At 48.3% G+C, this 16198-nt stretch overlaps 1 long non-coding RNA gene across 2 annotated transcripts in view; it reads left to right on the top strand.

The window, feature by feature from the left end:
• Positions 1 to 15105, top strand: part of LOC128913790 (uncharacterized) — a 64252-nt gene extending 49147 nt beyond the window's left edge. For both annotated transcript variants that reach the window (XR_008468071.1, XR_008468070.1), the window contains one exon: positions 14479 to 15105. This is a non-coding gene — a long non-coding RNA (uncharacterized LOC128913790). The remainder of the gene's footprint in view (positions 1 to 14478) is intronic.
• Positions 15106 to 16198: the final 1093 nt, after the last annotated feature.

Genomic DNA, 16198 nt, shown 5'->3' with positions numbered 1-16198 from the left:
GTAGCTTATGGCCCATATCTGATAGTGGAATATAAAATGAGTTTATGATTTAGAAGTAGAAAAGGTTAACTCTAAATAATAATAAAAAGTTAAAATGCAGAATAGAAATGTTGCTTTAGTTTTTATGGGTTCTACATAATTTTGGCTTGTTCCCCGAAGGATTTAGTATAACTCAATGAGAAAATTGCATTCAAATCCTGTGGGCTGCTCTGCCGTGACTGAACTGAAATTAGGGGAGATATACAAAGTAGTTTTATAGAAACCGTTTGGATGGCTGCCTGCTGGGGGGAGCACTTCGTGCCTGGGCTGTACTGTCCCTTGAAAGGGACAGAGATGGGACAACAGCAGGCTTGTGGTAAGGAGGGAGGACACAGCTGCATGGTTTTGAGGCCGTAATGACGCCTTGATGGTCCCGGGGGACCTGAGTGCACAGTGGCCTCTGCTTGGTATTCCTGCCCCTGGGATGTTTGCTGAGAGCTACTGGGAAGGAGCAGCTCATCAGATGGCTTCTTGCTCGGAGAATGGTTCTTGTTTTAAATGTGTTGTTGGGTTGTTGATAGCAACTTTACCTTCCTAGGGCTGCTCAGCATCCAGTGCCTTGGTCTGAGGCCTCCCAGAAGGAAGCAGTACCAGTGAGAGATTTTGCCGTCTAGCCCAGACCCGTGGGCATTGCTTCTGTCTCCTCCTTAACCTTGCTTGAGGTGTTTGCCGAGCTCCAGAACTTCCCGAGCAGTCCCATGAGCACATGCACAACCAAGTTGTGGCTTTGCCTGTTCCATACACTGTTCAGAGCACCATAGAAGGATCTTCCTGTACACAGGCAAGGTGCTCTGCCTCATCCTCCTGTGAATGCTATGATGTGGCACACAGCTGGAAAAAGGCTTCCTGAAACTTGGGGCAGTCTTAACTCCTGGTCTTTGGGAACAGAGAGGGTAAAATCACAAAATAACTGTGGGTCTCTCCCCATGGAGGGCCCTTGGGAACGGCTTCTGAGTGAGAAGGACGACTAGGACTCAGCTCTCTCTGTACAAGTGTCCCTTTGCGGGGTGTGCTGCAGGGCTCAGTGCCCTGCAAGGCTTGCCTGGTGCCCACAGCAGGAGCACTTGGCGGTGTGAGCACGGAAAGGACCTGGGTTGTTACTCAGTGCTGACATTCCAGACATGACTAAGCCAGTCTGATGAAAGAGATGGAATCTGACAGTTTTACTATTCAATTGTTTCTTATAGATTTCAAATAAAAATAAATTGGCTTCTTTTAGAAGAACAAACTGTGGAAAAGCTTTTGTAAGCAGAAGTGAGTGGTCTCTGAAGCATGGCAGACAGCTCTGTATTCACAGCCAGCTAACAAGCTCTTCAAGGCCAATTGCAGAGGGGGCTGGATTGAAAAGCAAATGCCTCTTCTTGGCTCAAGCTTTGCCTTGAGGCACTTGCGGAAAGAAATGCACAGGAGGAAGGGGAGGAGATTTTAGAGCCTGAGCATCCCCCAAAGGCAGGCTCATCCCCAGCACAGCATTGCAGACAGCACACTGCTGGCACTGGTGAGCTCCTGCCAATGCCTGCAAGCCCCAGCGGCGGGGTGCTGCTTGCAGAAGAATCAATGAAAACCCATGTGAGACCGGCACAGTCTCTGTTTGCCGTTTCTGTTGCAGTGGGTGCAGGAGGCCGAACATTCTGGGAGACATGGTTCCTGCTCTGCGGGGCTGACAGGCTTGGGGTGAGACTGCAAGGAAGAGGCAAGGAGGCAGTGTCCTTGCCTGTGAGAGAGGGATGAACTCCTTGGCCCTTCCAAGGGTGGGTTTTTCATTGCTGGGCTGCCTTCCTCTCAAGGGCAAGCATGGGGCTGTGTGAGCTGGGGTCTCTGGAGGGGCTCTCCATGGGTGCTGGCATTCCCGGGTCTGCCTGTGGCAGACTTGCTTTTTCCAGGATGCTGGAGCTGGTGGCAGAGTGGGTCTGTTTGGATGCCTCCTGGACCCCAATCTCCTTTGTGAGACTCCTTTCCGCAGAGGCTGCTGCAAGGCATCTGGGGAGCAGCACATCCACAGGCGCTGTGACACATTCGGTCGGTTTGCATTCAGAAGGAACTGCTGGCTTAGGAGGTTTATCTGCTACTTTTATAAATCACTGGCCTGTCCCTGCCCTCCAGGCAACATCCTGCTGGCATCTGCATGACTGGTAGCCTCTGCAGACTGCCGAGCCCAGGGTGGTGATGGGGATGCTGTGCCCAAGCTGGGGCTGGCAGTGGGTGCTGGGGAAGGGCAGGGTGACCGCCAGGCCCCCAGGTGCAGTCTGCCTGCAAGGGAAGAGTTTGGTGCACGTCCCCAGGCGCTGCTTGCTGGCAGGCCATTCCTGAGGAATTAGCCTTGGTGCAGACAGAAGAGCCAAGGGAGCAATTGCCCTGACGTTAAACAAGCTGACAGAAAGTGCATCTGGAGCAGTGATGATAAGGACTCTGTTTATCAGGATAGGGCTCAGAGAGCTGGATGCCTTGCTGTGCCCCCAGGGTGGGAGGAGGGAGCTCGGTGAGGCCAAGCAGCCCCTGCTGCCCCTTGCACACATCTCTTGTGAGTGCCTGTGGCGAGAGCATCAGGCTCCATGCCCTCAGAGTGCTGTTGACCAGAAGAGCTCTGTGCCCTGGGCTGAGAGGTCACCCTGCCCTTCAGCAGCGAGCTGGACTTCCCTGGTGTAAGCATTGGCCAGGGCCAGGCAGCTGAGATCCTGGATCCTCCTGCTTTCCTTAGTGCTTTGGTTCAAGTGGCAGGCTAGAGAGTCTGGCAGTTCTTCTCGGGCTCTTTGCACCTTTCAGCTTAGCTCCTAAGGACTGGTGTGTGCTGGGCTATCTGTTTATCAGCTGGAGTTTGCTAATGAAGGTATAAGCATTCTGGATTCTTTGTCGGACTTTGTTTGCAAAGACCCTGGGATACATGAGTAAATGGCTGTAAGGAAAATGCCTTTCATCGTTCAAGATAAAGAACATCACAAAGCCTTAGAGACATCACTTCATTCAGGAATTAAATTGCAAGAGTCATCTGGTGTCAAATAAGTTTCATTTAATAGGTCACTCACTTAAATAAAGTTTCTGTAGAAATCAATATCACTTTCTCCTGCAATTGACAGCTCAAGACATTGAAAATGGCGTTTTTCACATAAGGTTTATTTAATTTTAGGAGGAAGAATCCCTCCCACACCTTCTGCTTGGTCTAGGCAGTGCTGATACAAGGTTAACAGTCTGCCGAGGTGGAAACCTGCCCTGTCCTTTCCCATGGGGGTAATGTGAGGTCATTTTAGCACAGGCTTGCCAGTCTCACGTGCGGTCAGGATGCCATTGTCACAGAGCTGTATCAGCCGTGTGTCCACAGCTCACTGAAGGAAACAGGGACAAGTCATTGTGTTCCCTCTACAGATGAGTTTGGCAGGGCAAAATGCCTCATTATGTATCTTAGCTGAACTAGGCTTTCTGTAGAGACTGGTACCTGTGGGCTGTGAAGACTGGACATTGCAACAGGGATGCTTCTGTGTCCGGGGTAGGTGAATCTTGCAATTTCAGCCTCCCTTAAGAAAATGGGACACCTTTGCTCTGTGTTTTTTATTTCAGTCTGATAGTATCCCGTGGGCCAGGGAGGAGACTCTGGCAGCTTTCTGCACCATCTCCCAGGAGAACTTTGTGTAGGAAATAAGAGCTGTTATTATTCCTACTACAGTGAAATAATTGTTTCTGAACACTTGCTGTTTCCTCCACTTGCTTTTCAGTCTTAAGCAATTTCTGAGGTTGACACGCCATCTCCAGTCACATTTGTCTTGTTGTATGGCATGACTGATGCAATTACAGCTGACGTTGTCACAGCATTTTGCACAAATGCCTTCAATCGCAGGATGGCAGATGACCCCTGAAATGAGCAGCAGGAGACATCAATGCCCTAAACTTCCTCCACAGGAACGAGCTGTTGGCTCTCAGGGTAACGTGTGGCCAGCGTCAAGTTATTAAAGCAAACACTTTTCTTCTGGTTGTGTGCAAGAAGCACTCCACTCTTGCACAGCCTGCATGCAGACTTTCCCTGTCAGCATTTTTGGCCACAAGACACCACCTGCAACCCATGAGAGTAACTGCATTGGCAGTAGATATCAGAGTTTCGGATGACTGAGGAGTGCGTGAAGTGCTTTGCCTCCTGTCTGCCCATCGATACAAGTGCCAGCAGCCACGATGAGGTGCAGAGGGTGAGGGACCAGGGACTGGCCCAGGCTCTGCAGAGTTGCATGGCCTCGCAGAAAAGCAAGACTCTTACTACCTGGGTATTTACAGTGGGAGAGTGGCAGGCTATGAAGGTGCTTGCAAGCCCTTCTCTATGAAGAAGGATGGCAGCACACTGGGTGCGGTGCTGTGCTGGGAGAGGAAACGCCTCGGATGCGAGTTAAGCAGTGGGAAGCGCAGCGGAGGTGTTGGGAACACCTGTGCTTGCTCATGGCACAGGCACACGGGACGCTCAGCGGGCCCAAAATGTAAAACTGGGGTGGAATATTCTTCTCCTTGGAGCATACAGCTCCAGAGGCAGAACGTCCATGGGACAGCAAATGCTGGCTCTTGCGCTGAGATGCAGGCGGCAGGAATGCTCGGCAGGGCACCAGTTGGTCTGGGAGAGGGACAGGAACAGTGACATGCTGGCTGGGCTCACTGTCATTGTTCGGAGAGTGTAGGAAGGCACTTTTAGGACATGGTTGGAGCAACTTGTAGCAGCTAACCCAGAGCTGATGGCAGTTCCCCACTCCCTGCCTAACAGACAGAGGTGCTATGTAAAACCACCCAAGCTTTTAATGACCTCTTTCAGACACAAACTGACCATCTAACTTTGCACGATTCACTGAGATTCCACTTTACTCAAGGAAATGAAAATAATAGTTTAAACCATTTCAAATATAGCTGTAAATCCCTAACAACGTTAACCTTTTCCAAAGCATTAAACTGATCCCTGGTGGATTCTCGAAATTGCTATTAGAAGGAGGCATGAGATACTCTCTCCTGAACTTCATGTTCCCAATGTAAATAACAAGCCACGCTGAGTGTGGGGTTTATTAGCTTTCTGACTGGTGCCTGCCTGTCTCCTCACCCTACTCTGAGTCATCAAACATTAGCATTTGCTGCATTATGAAGGCAAAAGTTCATGCAGAGAGTCACAGATGTGAGGAGGGGGACTAAGGTGACGTTTGGGTTCAAAGAGGGAACAGCAGCTGCTGCGGAGAGCGTGGGAACGGAGGAGAGCTGTCTGGCTGGTACGGCCGTGCATCTGCCTTTGAAGAGATCTGAGGCTCTGGTGTTCAAATATCAGAAGGACTTGACTGGAGACAGCAATAGCAGGAGAGGTTTAATTAGGCTTCTGGGTCCAACTCATTCATTATACAAGACTAGATCCGGTATTTCATTTTGGTGCACTGGCTGAGGGAAGAGGATGGGGACCGCTGACCTCTCTGGGGCCACAGAGGATTGCCCCAAAAAGGGTAAAGTGGCTGAAAGGAAACAGCTTTTTGATAATAACACCACAGTCCTGCCCAGGCAGGAAAAAACAGATCAGGGCCTTTTTACTAAGAATTTACCCCTGGTGTGGCACATGCAAGATGAATACTATCATAAGAAAACTGCTAGAAAGGAAGAATGTAAACATAAACATGAACGAACACTGGGATTGTTTAAGGTGCTTTAGCAGATACCCCAAATGGTCATAATCTCGCAGTCACGAAGAAGGAATCTCCAGTTAAAAAGCCTCTTGATCAAGAGAGAGCTTATGAAAGTATCAATTAAAATGTAAAAAGGTACAAATGTGGATCTCACTGGGAAAATGAGAAGCTCAGTAAATGACACCTATTTGGCCATTCATCTGAGAGAAGACACTGGTATCAATGAAGAATCCATGGGTTAGGGCCAGGGTTAAACATACCAGGAACAATTGTGCTGAGGACTAGGCTCTGATCGGCACTCGCAGAGTAGGAAAGGCTGAAATATTCCTAATCTGTATTTGGAAATAAATGGGTGAGCCACTCGCCTCCTGCCGTAAACACAGAATACTTTATTCTACTGGAAACTAGAGGATTTGATAAACTGGGACTCTTAAATGTTTAAATTTGGAAGATGGTATGAAAGAGTTATTTGAACCATTAACGTTGTTTTTGAACAAAATGTGGAGCACTAGAGAAGTTTGAGAGGCCAGTAACAGTGAGTAACAGTGACTGTTAAGCAGCATATCGGGAAGGTAAGGGAGGAGGCCAAGAGCTGCGCGCTGGTGAGGCTGATGGTGTTCCTGGGAAAATATGCAGAAAAAGAAGTTGCTTCCTCACAGATTGTGTGTTTAAGAACTCCTTCTTCCTTGTGTGTTTGGGCCGCATCTCAAGGGAACGCTGCGTTTAGTCTCCTGGTGATGTCGCAAACCGCATCTCCTCTGATATGGCTCAGCACCGTCTCTGTTTTGCTGCGTCCCTGTGGAGCCTGGCTCTGTGTTAGGCTCTAGGAGATGGAGCTCCTTTTTTCAGGCTTCCCTTGGTAACATCCGCACCTGCCCTGCTGCCGTGCCGCTTTCTGGAGCGCTGGTTGTGCTATCCATTCATAGCATGCTGGGAGAGCAGCTGCAATTGTATATCCAATAAGGGCAGATTACTTGTAGGCTGCTTCAAGTGCCATTAAAAGACATTTAGTTCTAAGAAAGGACAAGTTCACATTCTATCTAACATCCTTAATGCTTGTAATTTCTATGAGCAGTAATATTGATTCCTAGGGCTGTGCTGACTATAACACAAATGGACAGCAACTGGTAGGAGGAATTTCCTAACCCTGCTATATTGGGTTCCCTGAAGATGCCGAGTGATTTGTGTGTTCCCAGCAGCTATAATCTGGTAATGCTTGTGACCTGCATGCTATCGGATACATCCTGGCTACAATTTCCATGGCAGAAGCTTGGGCGGGGAAGCAGCTTTATACCATCAGTGCTCTCTAGTTTTCCTTTGTTATAGCCCCTTGTCAGGGGCCCTCAGGCTTTTATGGCATTCCCAGTTCTCTAAGGCAGGGAACATCCAGGGGCTGGTTCAGGATGCCTCCTGGCATGGTTCAGTGTGGAGGCAGGAGGCAGGACAGAGGTGGGTGAGCCAGCGAGGGGCAGCTCAGCTGGTAAGGGCCCCATTCCCACGTGCTGTCCCTGTCACTCCCTGTCCGGCATTGCTCCGTGGTGTGGCCTTGCAGAGGGTGGGATGGCTTTCATCAGTGAGAGACGGGCTGGAGGGACTGGGTGTCACCCCACCATAAGCAAATGGGGACAGGAGCCTGCCTCTGGGAATGGCGTTCTGTCCCGAATGGCAGATACTGTGTTCCTAACTTCAACTAGCACCGACACTGCTTTTAGGCTAAACAGCTGACAATTAACAAGCTTGTTACTACATTTGTCCCAGGCACTTCACATTGAATTACTGATATGTTAAATATCTGATTACCTTTGAAGCTAACTAGCTTACGATAGATCCAGCACAACAAAAGCATTGTCAGCTCTGAGAAGGTGACAATCAGAATTGGTACCATCTGTTTTTTATTGGTAAGGAGTAGAAAACTCCTTTGTGCTCAGAGCAGATATCACAATTGGAAAGCTATGATACATAGCTAAAGTAAGACTTTGTGTTTCCCATCTTTTCATAGCTACAGAGCTTTCAATAGTGCAAAGTCGATTTTTATTTGAACATATTTGTGAGATTAACCTAAACCGTGGGCCTGGACTGCAATTTGCCCTTCTGATAAACAAGGATAAACAGAACCGGTACTAGCTGAGAAACAAGATCTGGCAGTAAACAGAGCATTATTGAAGAATGTTATTTTCAGCAGTGCAGCTGCTTGTCTCTGACAAATTAAAAAGGGAAGCATCTGCAAGGCACAATGGGAAGAAAATACTGCAGGAGAGGTTTTGTCAAGAGTCAGAGGTAATAGTCCTGTGGAGACAGTCTTCTGGTGCTCTGCAAAGTATTATGATGCTAGATGTTAGCGTTCAGAGAGCTGAAGTAGGCATTTGTATGCATTGTGCAAGGAATGGTATGTTATTTAAACATGGTTTCGTCTAAGAGTCTGTATTCTCCAATTCTCTGTCAATACGTGTCTTAGAAGGGTTTCTTCCAAATGAGGAGGGATTTCACCCTTCAGTGCTTATGGTAGGAGAGCGGATAGGTAGACCATCTCCCTGTGCCTTCTCCAGGCTGATACCAGTCGCTCTCACTCCTTGTTTTTGTCTGGACATTTTAATAACATGGTGAAGACAAGCACAGGAAAGCTCTTACTGAGGAGTGTGCCCTGTGCTCTCGCTCCCTGTAGCACAGCTAGCAAACGCCTTTCCTGAGCAGCCGCCCTGCCTCTTGCGGGGCTGTCGCCTGAGACATCCCTCCGGTTCTGCAGTGGCAGCGAGCTGGGAGCCTGCGGGCTGCCCCGTTCTCACACCAGCAGCCTGTGCCTCTGGAGGTGTGTTTGGTTTGCACTGTGGCTGTGGGTTAACATCGTTAGGCCACAGAGGGAGGAAAGGAGATTATATTTATGTGTGAAGTGCGTGCATGCCATTCCAAGAATTGCCTGAAAGAAAGTGGAAATAACATTTACAGTTGGCCAGGAGAACAGCCTCTTAATTTGACTGGGCGTTTATGATTTCCCATGCATTTCTTAAAAAGGCATCTCTTCCTGCTGTGTTCAAGTCAACTGTGGTCCGTCCAGTCTTGGTGCTGCGTCCTACCCGAGGCACTACCCCAGGTCTATGAACCTGCTGGATGCTTGGGTACCCCAAGCGTGGTGTGAACTCTCTGTTCCTCCTTTCCTGCAGCCCAGCAGTGGGAATCCCTGCCCGAGGCTCTGCTGGGAGCTGCCCAAGACAGGGTGTCTGTCTGTCTTCCAACCCTTCTCTAGGACGGTCATTTAACCTGACTTCTGTAAATTAGATTGTGCAGATATTTCAGAATATACAGACTCAGACAAGTCTTACCTTTGACTACACTGGGAGTCAAGACTGTATTAAAGAAGCAGCTACAGCTCCATAGCAAAGACAAATGGGGAGACAGTGTTGGCCTCACAACACCGGTTTTCAAAGCATTCGGAGGTCTGTACACCAGAGAGGGCTGTCCTGAAAGGCACAGGGCACTCCAGACTGTCTGGGCTGATAAAGCAAATTCCCGAGGGAGCTGGGACAGCCTGATCTGTAGCAAATCTAGGACAGGAATTCAGGAAACATCTGCCACATTCAGACAAGAGACCAAGCACTCCGCTGCCAACACTGGTTGAACAGTGTTAGGGCTGGAGAAGAAGGTGGGAAGGGGGTAACCACCCGAACAAGGGCAGGGAGGGCACCGTGGCAGGTACTTTCCCTCTCGCTACAGCACAGTTTCACCCACGGTTCAGAGTGAGCACACCCAGACTCCCTGCCTGCTCATCATGGGCCACTCTGCTGGGACTTTGCAGGACCGTTACGGGGGACTGCAGGGAAAATACGGCAGGCTCAGCTAATGGTTGGAGCAGGTGACTGCAAATCAAGGAGTCTGTATCCTGCTGTCACAGACATGGAATGGACACGTCTTTTACTTATTTGAAAGGAGTATTCATGCTTTGTAATACAGGTGTATTCCCTCATGGAGGTGATCTATAATGCATCAGAGGTGTGACGGAGGTACAGTACTCCTCCTGCCGTCTCACACCTTTCCTTAACAAAGTGAGTATCAGAGATTTACAGTTACACAAAAATTGGAGATGAACTTTTTGTAAATTATAACACTTAAAATTCCTGCTGCTTTGAAGCTGGAGGCTGAACAGGTGCTGCGCGCTACAGCCATCACCCCCCTGAGATTGTAGGTTTTAATTCACCTCCGTTTACGTCATCTGTTCCCTGTGTGCTGGTGTGACACTGTAAAATGCGCTCAGCTCCCAAGGTGCCTATGGACCAAATGAGTTCCTGTTCCAGCTCTTGCTGCTCATGTGTCCCTCATCCTTTTAGTGTGTTGGGCAGCACCATCTGTGGCCACGTTGAGCCCCTCTAGGCACCAGCACCTTTCCTTGGGAGAACCAGATGTTTCAAACCAGTTCCACAAAGCTGTCATCTGAGGAAAATCTTGGTCATCTAGCCATGTTCTTACACCTCCTTGCAGCATAAGCTGTGGGGGTCATTGGGGAAGTTATCAACAGGTTTTCAGGGAAAAGGAGCCTTTCCAGGGGGTCAGACTACCTGCCTGTGTAATGAAAGCACTGACTTCAGTAATGCCTCTTCCTGGAAACCCGTTTGCATGGGGAATGGACTGTATGCTCTGAGGACTTTTGTGTGTTTGTGCTGTAGCTGGCATTGGGGACGACACAACTAGGTCCTTAAGTCAAGTCAGGCTTGGGTCTGCCACTTTACTGAATGCCCTCCAGCTCCTTGGAAGGAGGAAGGAAAATGTGGGAAACAGGCAGGAAGGCAAGCTCCCAGGTGGCCCTTACAGAGGTGTTGTCATCTGAGGACCAGGATGGTATGCTGCACAAATAGGTTGTCCAACTCTAGGGTAAATGTTAAGCCTGGAAACAGATGTGGTTGTGGGTACCCAAGGAGCTTCTCCTCCAGAACTGTATTAAGCATCAATTGTGGGACTCCAGAGAGCCTGCAGAGGGGACGTGGAGCACCTCACAGACTTGCTGTAGCTAATTCTTGTCACGATTTGTAAGGACAGTAGGGCGGAGGAGCCTCTTAAATCTGATAATTGCCCCAAGGGAGTGTCTTGCACTTCTTGCGTTGGAAGACTGTTGCTCATGAGCACAAGGCAGCATGTACAGCATCAGGCTTCTTGGTTCTGAGTAAGAGAAGAAAGCCATACGCTCTCATTGTGTACTTGTGGCAAGCAGAGAAAAGGTATTTCATAGAATTAATTCTAATAGCACTTAGATGATTCCTGCGATGTCCATGACTCATTCAAAGGGCCAGTGAAAGAATGGTGCAAGCCTGTATTCCAGGGGAACACTGCCGGGTGTCTCATGCTGGCTGGGCTAGAGCTCCGACCCTTCTGTGCAGGACCTCAGTCCTCTACATTAATTATGTTTCCCTGGACAAATCCAGCGAGATGTAGATGAAGCTGAGATAAACATGCTTTCTGTAGTCCTTGTCTCTTGCTTAGCAGAAGAAAGTTAACCTATTTAGTTTATTAAATATTTTGCAGCTCTTGTTTGGTCATGTTTATCCGTAGGTGACCATCTATTTTCAGTATGATTATACTGGAGGGAACTGGCAGGGTTTGCTGCAGGAAATTCCTTTAGCTGCCCAAAGCCCAGTCTAGGGGTTGATGCTTAACATGCTGCTGCAGTACAGACACATCCTTTAAGCATCAAGAAAGAGATGTGGACTGGGTTTTTTTTTTCTTCAAAAAATGACATTTTGAAGTAGGTTAAATCTACCACTTTTCCACATTTTCTCAGAGAGAGATTTCTTCTAGCTAGTGTACGTGCTTTCCATGAGAAATTATTTATGAGCTCCTCAGTCCCCCGTCTACTCTTCTTGATGTAACAATAGTAGATCTGGAGGAATGACCAAGGTTAGGTTTATAGTCTCACTTCAGATGTAGTGCCAAGTTATTCAGTGCTTCGTTTTGTTAGTGCCTGAACCAAAGGGCAATTTGTCTCAGCACTGTCCTTCAGATTATACCCATATACCATTTTACCAATAAGGCATGCACCTGCTGCTCCAATCCCAGAAGAAATCAATGTTTCATTTCAGAGATGCCAATTCTTTGCTCTCCTTTCGCCATTCTTAAGAAGACAAACTTTTCTAGGGGGCGTGGGAAGAAATACATAAGGATTGTGGAAAAACCTTGTCTACTTCAGCTACTGCATCCTGTTCAATTATGAATAATAGACCATCTCACCACAGGCCTTGTCATCAGGGCTTCAGTGATCAATATATGTGAATGGGAGAGGGTATATCCTTTGTTGGAGATCCCTCTAATTGGCCTAGACTTCTGTAGTCCTAGTGGGAGGTGTAAGATGCGGCCATGTCATTATTGTCTTTGCTGGGCAAATGCAGAACTGCAGCTCAGCTCCTCGCTCACAGCCAGTTATCTATCCTGGCACTTGTATAATTATAATACATGCTTTATTGCTTGTCAATATTTTAACCTTTCTGACACATTATCCCCTAGGGCAACTGAGCAACCTTAATAATATAGCCGATAATTATCTTCCACACGAATAAAGTTATCACTGGGGTCCTGTATAAATCATATGGAAAAGATGACAGATTTCACTGGCTGGTCATCACAAAAACGGGAAGAGGCACAGATTGTGACAGCTTAATGGGGAAGGTAATAAAACCAACAATAAAGTCATTTATAATATAAGCAATGATTCTCAGGCCCTTCTATTTGTTTTCATGCTAATAGAAGATAAATGTCAGATTAGGAACAAGACCTGAAATTTCTATTAAAAATATTTGGAAAATGTCATTAAATATCAGCAATTCACAGCTCAAGAAGTGGCAGCATGGGTCTTAATTACCTGTATGAGGTCCTTGGAAGCAAAGTGGGGATAATAGTGTTTGCTTTGCCGTTTCCTGAGGGGCTGTGAGGAGTAATGTTTCTACAACGCTGAGAGCATCAGGAGCCTGTGCTGTCCCTGCAGGCAGCAGCTACCCCTCCCTTGTGGAAGGAGCAAGATGTTGTGTGGTACCTCAGCAAGAGGAAGCCCCCTGGCCACTGGAGGAGAGCAGGACAGGGACCCTATCAGGGATCCTGAGTTGGGTACATCACAACTGTTTTGGCAAGCCTCAGGTTTCACAAGGAACCCAAGCCGTCATTATAAACAAAAAAAACCCCAAAACCTCAGTGCAGGTGTGAAAAAGGTCTGCAGCAGTAATGGAGGGGGGAGAAAGGGGAGGGTGCATTATAGTGTATATGAAGGTATAAGACATACTCAGTAGAAATACATGAAGGACTGGTGTTTGTGTCTTTAGGTTATACCTCAGTATTGCTAGTCATCTGGAACGCACGCTGTGAAAATGCACCGACAAAAGGTTTGGGAGTGGGAGTGAGCAGTGGTGGGAACACGGGGTGAGCAGAAGTGTCCTGGGGAATGGCAGAGACTCCCTGTGTGGCAGCAGGGTAATGGCTGAAAGAGCAGCGGAGCAGGATGCTGCTGCCCCAGCTCTGCTGGGGAAAGCCAGGGTGGCCTGGGGATGGTGTGGTGCTGGGGCAGGTCGTGCGGGTGCTGGGGAGCTGGAGGTGATGGGGGCTGGTATGGTGCTCTCCAGCAGAAAAGCGCGGGCGCTGCCTGGGCATTGTCCCCTGCACGCCAGCTGCCAGTGAAGCCAATGCTGCTGTGGCTGGAAAAGCAGGAATGGCTCTTCCCAGGCTCTTCCCAGCCTGGCCTGGGCTGTCCTGGCTCTGGATGGTCTCTTCAACATTTGTCTTGGTGCTGGGATTAATCTGGCGATGTCTGTGGGACGCAGGCTGGGGAAGGGGTGGGGAAGGGAGAGGGATGGAAATCGTATTTGTATCTGTTGTTTAACATTCATGGTGTGTTCTCTCACTTGCACTTCTTCCAAACAAGCACTTTGAGGTCTGAGCCCCGGTGCCTCTAATCCAGTGAGCGCCTTATTGATCAAGTCTTGTCATTTGATACCCCGAGCTGCCTAGTGTTGTGCAAAAAGGGTAAATTGCTCCTTATACTTTAAAACAATCAGAATGTTTTTAGAGCATGTAGACCCATATGATAAATACAGAGGCACAGCTGGGATGAGAATAGCAAAAAGCAGAGGGATAATTAACAGCTGGAACACCGCAAACCAGTTCCCTAGCCCAAGCCCTGGAGGAACACGATACATTCATCATGTTGCTCTCTGGGCTGATGCTGCGGCTCTGGGGTGTGAGGTATTGAATTACAGTCTCTAGAAAATATTGTTTGGGGAATGTTGAGGAGAGCTGGTAAACAATGTGCTGGAAGGTGACAGATATGTTTGCAGCTTCATATAGTGCTTTCACAATAAAAAGAGCCATCCGGGGTTTTCCCATCACTGCCCTGCCTGTCAGAACTGGCAGGCAGCAGGCTGTCTGCCAGGCCTTGGTGGGGGAAGTCAAACCCAGCAGCCAGTGGGCTTGCTTAGTTCTGACGACTGCTTTCTTTAAATGATTATTTTATTACTGAGTACAACACTAACAATGGCTGATGAATCTCAAGCTTAATGAAGCACCATCTGTGATTCAGCTGTTGTAGAAAACAACACATAGAGAGCTCTTAACACTGGCTTTGGGTATAGTCTAGCCTGGGCACCTCTTCTGGGCTCTCCTGTCCTTGGTGTGGTGTCACGGAGGATGCCACAGAGGCTCCCAGCTCAGACCCGCTGTCCGCATGATCTGGGCATAGCCGGCAGCTTCCCGTGGGCTTGCACCAGGAGCAGCCACACAAAAGTGGGGATGGTGGAGGCAGCCAGGATCTGCTTTGATCTTTTGCTTTGCTTTATATCCCCCTTCTTCACAGGGAATCATTCAGAAGACTTTGATCTAGGATGACACTTCACTCCTACAAACCTGCCAGCAAGTCATGGCAGTCTCCCCCTGAGTCAAGCTCGTGCGGTGCTCCGCTGCTGCCTGTCTCCTCAGCATCCTGAGTAGCCTCGTCAGTGCCTGCCTGTGAGTCACGCTGTAAAGCACACACCAAGGTAAAGAAGGGTGGGTACTAGGTTCTCTCTCAAATGCTACATTACATTCCTCTGGCAGCAGAAAATAAGTGCTCGCTTACTTCATTAATTAAATGGGTGACTCCCACAGCCACTGTAATGAGAGGTATCTGTGCACAGGGGGTGAACAGGAGATCAATGGTCAGATTTTGTCTGTGTGTTGATGAAAGGGGGAGTTTTAAGGTGGTCTGCCGCCTGTTAAAAAACCCCACGATAATCTCAAAGAGAGAAAAAGACACACAAGAGCTGTTTATGTGGGAGAATCTACAAAGAGCAATATGTTTCTCCTAGAGGGATTTTCCTGCACATGTAGTGAACGCTCCCAGCAATACTGGGACATATGATGCCCACCCGGATGTCTGGTGAGGATGCATCAGGTGCTTTCTGCAGAATATGTGTAATTTAAGGTTATTATATCCTTGCTCATGATCCACGTTCAAGGAGGATGGGTTGTAACTGGTATGGCATTACAAATACTGCTCCAGAAATCCTGACTGCATGGGAGGCTCTGAACCAGACAGCTCCAAGCCATGTGCTCCTTGCAGGAATCCTGAGAATCACAGCACGTCTCTTTGCAGTGCCATGATTATGAAAATTCATGAGGTCGAGGTTATGGACTTTGAGGCCAGAAGAAGACACAGCAATTGCCTAGCCTGATACCTTGCATAGGCCTGGTGATAGGTCTTCCTGCAAAAATTGGAGTGCTTTATAGCCAAAGCGAAAAAATTGTCCAGTGTTGGAGCTGTCTCTGCCTTCCTGGGGAAACTCTTCCCATGATGAACTGCCTCTGCTATTGAACTGTTATTTTTCAGACTCTTGTCCTCGTGCATTCCAGGACTGTCCAGGTACTGCATGGGAGAAGGGGATATTCTCAGGTGTGCAGTTGTTGAGCTGCAGGGTGGACAGAGATCAGGGTGCTTGTTACAGAGCGTGTCTCATGTTGGTAGCCCCAAGAAGGAACTGCGGTTCTCAGGGGAGCACAGTGCAGGGTTTCCTCAAGTGTTTGCCTTGCAGTGCATTCTCAGTGTAAATTTCTACCCTGTCCCTGCACATTGAGGATCAGAAAATATTGTTATGTGTAGCATGGAGAAAGACAGGTGAAGGAAGAGCCAAATGCATTTAGCAAACCCATTCCTGGTGCACGTCCAGTGTGACAGAAAGGGATGAGATGTCACAGATGAGGTGGGAAGTGAGATGTTAGACAGGAGGGAGCATTGTGGAAAAGCAGGCAAGAGCTATTTGTTTTTATTTTAAGACCTGCCACTATCTAGCTGTATTTCATCGTCTTTCTAGGAAAGCACTGAGAGACCTCAGGGGCGGGAGGTTTTCTAAAAACATAGACAAAATTTCTGCTAAACATCAGCCTGTGCTTCCTCAGTGCTTTGGTGATGCCATGAAGGCGGTTGTTTCCCACGGCACACTGCATGAACAGAGGACTGAATGCTGCCTGTGCTGGGATCAGGTGCCAGATTTGCAGTCTCCTCCTTGTGTCTGCATATGATGTGCACGTGTGCATTTCCG

Source organism: Rissa tridactyla, chromosome 8, assembly GCF_028500815.1.
Source record: "Rissa tridactyla isolate bRisTri1 chromosome 8, bRisTri1.patW.cur.20221130, whole genome shotgun sequence".
In the NCBI taxonomy this organism is placed as follows: Eukaryota; Metazoa; Chordata; class Aves; order Charadriiformes; family Laridae; genus Rissa; species Rissa tridactyla.
Note: the sequence above shows the minus strand (reverse complement) of the source record. Positions and strands in the feature narration are given on the sequence as shown.